We start from the raw sequence: 5393 nt of genomic DNA on the forward strand, positions 1-5393 counted from the left end.
ATTACTAATCGTTTTAGCAAAGGTTATTCATTAGGAATCTTTCGATTTAAAGACACATGCCTCCCTTTCAGATGTAATTTCTGTGAAATGATAATAATTCAGCAGTTGGTAGAAAGAGCAGTAAACCCATATATCAAGATCACATTCCAGCCCTCTCCCGTTTCTATTTCTGACACACAAAAAAGGGCAACATATTAATAAAAGAGAAATTCAGAATTTATTTTCATTTGTAGTTGACACAACTAAGAACTACTGTAAAAAAGATTATTTTTTTGACCTTTGTCTTTTTTTTTTTTTTTGCTGAAGGGGAACTAAGACCAAACTATCAACCTTAGCAAACTTGAATTAACCACGATTAGATTTCTTTACATAATGTCTTCTTAGGAATGATTAGGAATGCTTAGGAATGATTGTTAGCAAGCAAAGACATATACAGGTGTATGTACTTTAATACTGGAATATAAAAGTCATTGTTTAAATATGGAGAACAATAAATCTTAGGGATATCAGAAAATTTGGGATCAACTGAGCTAAAATTTAAATTAAATGTGTGTGTTCATGTATGTGCCTCCCCTATTTGGTTGAAAGTTGTAGTAACCAGCAGACATTTACTGATAAGGGCTTCCCCAAATCAAGGACTGAGGTCATTACTGGGAAGGTCAAAGGCGATGTTGAGTTGAGTAGAGATCCATGGAATCATGCACAATGTGCAACTACATTCATCTTAATCAAAAGACAACAGAAGATCTCAGCGTTGGAAAGGCCCTTAAAGTCATCTAATCTCACCACCTTGTATTTAAAACATGGCTCTACTGATAATGCATTATCTTATGAGGGTGGAGAAGGAAGGAGTGCCTCTTGAACTGACCCAGTCTGTCTGGGGTGTGTGGTAAACTTCTTGATTACTTAATATTATCTATTATCTGCCAGTGAAAAGGTTTGACCACAAATAAAGCAGAATGCCTAGATGGAATCCCTTGTTAATTGCTGAACAATACCTAAGATTGAGAAATCTGTTGTCCAGTCACTCAGTCGTGTCTGACTCTTTGTGACCACATGGACTGTAGCATGCCAGGCTTCCGTGTCCTTCACTATCTGCCAGAGTTTGCTCAGACTCAGGTCCATTGAGTTGGTGATGCCATCCCACCATCCGATCCTCTGTCACTCCCTTCTCCTCCTGCCTTCAGTCTTTCCTAGCATCAGGGTCTTTTCCAATGAGTTGGCTCTTCACATCAGGTGGCCAAAGTATTGGAGCTTTGGCTTCAGCATCAGTCCTTGCAATGAATATTCAGGACTGATTTAAGATTGACTGTTTTGATGTTCTTGCTATCCAAGGGACTCTCAAGAGTCTTTTCCAGGACCAGAGTTCGAAAGCATCAAGTCTTCAGCACTCAGCCTTCTTTATAGTCTGACTCTCTCAACTGCTGGAGAAGGAAATGGCACCCCACTCCAGTATTCTTGCCTGGAAAATCCCATGGATGGAGGAGCCTGGTAGGCTACAGTCCATGGGGTCCCAAAGAGTCAGACACGACTGAGGGACTTCACTCACTCACTCACTCACTCTCTCATCTGCACATGACTACAGGAAAAACCATAGCTTTGAATATACAGACCTGTGTCAACAAAGTGATGTCTCTGCTTTTTAATATGCTGTCTAGGTTTGTCATAGCTTATCTTCCAAGGAGAAAGCATCTTTTAATTTCATGGCTGCAGTCACCATCTGCGGTGATTTTGGAGCCCAAGAAAATAAAATCTGTCAGTTTCCATTTTCTTCCCATCTATTTGCCATGAAGTGATGAGACGGGATGCCAGAGAAATCTGAGTGTCTGCTAAAGTCAGATGCTTCTTGAGTAAGGAGGAGTAGGGGTGAGGAAATGGTGATACCCAAGAAATCTCAATATCCTCTGCCAGGTTTCCGGCAGGTCCTGGGCAGCTGCTTGGGCTTCAGTTAAAAATTCATGTCATCACTGCCGTGGTCTAACTAGAAATGATTCAAAATGCTGGCAAAGTCTCCCAGCACATCAGTGGAGCATACCTCTGCACGAGGGCAGGAACGAGCTCCGATGGTGGAATCAAGGCAGTGGACAGGAGTTTAAGCTCTTTGTGGACAGATGACAACCAGACATGGTGATTATAACTCCATGGAGTTACAACTCAGGGATCCCACTCATGAGCGCCCCCATCTTAAAAACACCAGGGGCTCACAGATGGCAGCAGAGCCTTCAAATTACCCCTTGTAAGTCTCATGAAGTCTCGTGCAAGTGCTATTCAGATGCATTTGTGAACTAAGAGGAGCCATTCTTCTGGATTTGAAAGCCAATTGTTTACCACTTACCAGGTTTTAAAAACTTTTTCCCTTGATTTACAGAGAGTGACTGATTTGATTGACTTGTTCAGTGCCTTGAATTTCATAGCAAAACTCAAACAATGACCACTAAGGTCTGAGTTGTATGGGGAGGATTTTGGCAGCTGAGTCCACATACCCAAGGATGAAGTCCAAAGCTGTTTTATTTCCGCCCTGGTCACATTTTTTTTTTAATTTAAAATTTTTATTTTTGACTGCCCTGGGTCTTTGTTATGGCCAGCGGGCTTTCTCTAGTAGCGGGGCACAGTCATAGTTGTCTGCAGGCATGTGGAATCTTCCCAGACTAGGGATCAAACCTGTGGCCCCTGCTCAGACAGGTGGTTCTTAACCCCTGGACCACGCCCTGGTCACATTTTTATCCAGAACGTCCTACTTGTTGAAGGAAAGGGCTGGCTGGCATTTGGTCTGCTGGAGCTCTGGGCGGCCAGCTGCGCAGGTTGCACAGCACGCCTTAAAGGACAGGCGTGCCTCTTCCCTCTGATTCCTTTTGCTAGAAGGACGCACTTTCCTGATAAATGAAACCTGGGAACCTCTCTTCTCTATAATTTGCATTAGAGAATTAGGCAGAGGGCCTACGAGGCTTACGGGCCCCTTGTGCCGTTCATCTGGCATCACAGAGCTGCTACACAGCTCCACGCAGATAGCGCAATCGCCACCATGTTCAACATGGAAATTACTCTGTAATTGAACTCTATTAGACGTTAAAGGTTGAGCCTCCCTGAAGGAAGAACTGTGAACATTTGGGAATATTATCTGGGAAATTTAGCTTTAAAAAAAACATTCATTTGAAATATTTGGGTGATTTATTTAAAAAGTGCTTTCCCAGAAGTTTAAAATATTCAAAGAATGACCTAATTCTTCCTTCCTATTGATATGTAGGCACACATCCTATAAGACACACTGTCTATCCTAATTGCTTAGGCATTGAATTTCAGTGCTCTCTGGAGAAAGAAGTCAGATTGAATCAATAAAAGAGAAAACGCAGGTCCCCAGCCTGGCCGCTCTCCTGAGCCACACTGTGTTGCATCTCCACCCACCTGCTGGACACCTGAACTTGGACGTTTGTAGATAGCCCCAGGCTCGGCTAACTCAGTGCTCCAACCTCCCCTCTTCTACTAAATGACTCCCCCTCCTGATTCCCTGATTTGGTGCTCACAGCCACCTTCCTTCCTTTTGTCCTGAAGACTCATGAGTCCTCAAGGCACGTTGGACATTCCCTTGCACTATCTCTCACACTCCACCCTTTCTTTCAATTCCCATTGCCTCCAGACCCCTGCTGCTTCAAGCTTGGGTGATTATAATAGCCTCCTAACTAATCGCCTACTTGTTTCTCCCCCTTCAATTCACCGCTGCCACAGTAATCTTCCTAAAACACCATTTAATCATGCCAAACCCTTAATTAAAAATCTTCATTATCTCTTCATTACCACCAGGATAAAGTCCAAGCGCCTTAGTTTCCTTCCACTATCTGGCCTCAATCCACGTTTCCAGTTTCTTGCCCACTATTTCCCCACAGTCTTTGTAGACGCCACTAAAACCAGTCTAGTCACACCATTCATCCACCTGGAATGATTTTTCCAGCCTGTCACTGAGATCTGTGTTCATTTTTTGAGGCTCAGGCCAAGTTCTCCTGCCTTTTGTGAGGTTTCTTACCTGGGTAACTAAGTCTTCCTCAAAATTTCTAGAATACACAGTGTCTCGAGTCACAGCCTACCACAAGGCATTATTTAGTTCTACTTTGACTGTGTGCATGCTCAGCTGTGTCCAACTCTTTGAGACTCCATGGACTGTAGCTTGCCAGGCTCTTTTGTCCATGGGGTTTTCCAGGCAAGAAAACTGGAGTGGGTTGCCATTTCCTTCTCCAGGGGATCTTCCCGACCCAGGGATCGAACCTGCGTCCCCTGCATCTTCTATATTGGCAGGCAGACTCTTTAGAACTGAGCCATCTGGGAAGCCCCCTACTTTGACAATATGTGTCTTAAGAGCAGGGATAGTTCCAGATGCATGTTTACATCTCCCTCTCATTAGAATTGGGTTTCACTTGTGGCTCAGCTGGTAAAGAATCTGCCTGCAATGCGAGAGACTTGGGTTCGATTCCTGGGTCGGGAAGATCTCCTGGAGAAGGGAACAGCTACCCACTTCAGTATTCTGGCCTGGAGAATTCCATGGTCTGTATAGTCCATGAGTTCACAAAGAGTCGGACACGACTGAGTGACTTTCACTTCATTCATTAGAATCACACCACCACTTACTGCCTGTCATCCCCAGTAAACACCAATTATGATGGGATTTGGTTTTAAGATATTTGCAGTTTGATGGCCAAAGGAAATAACTGTTATAGTGTATCCATTGTGATCAATCCCTATGCATGCCTGGCATATCAGATTATAAAAGGAATTCACTTGGTGTGGACGAGTGCTTGGTTAAATTCAACCAAGCCCACAGAGATATAATAAGGGAAAAGAAATGCTGGGGAAATCATTTGCAAGGAAAGACTGCACTCTTCTCCACCTATGAGGACTAAAGAATACAATGCAGGAGACCCTCGTGCATAGTTGAAGAATGGAAGAGGTTGAAGCAGAAGCAGGCACAATCGTGTTCAGAACTGTATATCTCTGCCCCTTCTTTGCTACACTCGCCCGAGGAAGGCACAGTCCACCAGGCATGGAGAAGCATCAGGTAGTTCTTTGGATTTTCTCTTACATTTTAGCTTGGATGACAATATTGATAGCTTGTCCTGAAGAGGCTTTGTTGTTGTTCAGTCGCTAAGTCATGTCCGAGTCTTTGCAACCCCATGGATTGCGGCATGCCAGGCTTCCCTGCCCTTCACCATCTCCCAGGGTTTGCTCAAACTCATGTCCATTGAGTCAGTGATGCCATCCAACCATCTCATCCTCTGTCTCTCCCTTCTCTTTTTGCCTCCAATCTTTCCCAGCATCAGGATCTTTTCCAATGAGTCAGCTCTTCACATCAGGTGACCAAAGTATTGGAGCTTCAGCTTCAGCATCAGCATCAGTCCTTCCAATGA

The sequence above is a fragment of the Bison bison genome, unplaced genomic scaffold (assembly GCF_000754665.1).
Source record: "Bison bison bison isolate TAMUID 2011002044 unplaced genomic scaffold, Bison_UMD1.0 scf7180017864225, whole genome shotgun sequence".
NCBI lineage: Eukaryota > Metazoa > Chordata > Mammalia > Artiodactyla > Bovidae > Bison > Bison bison.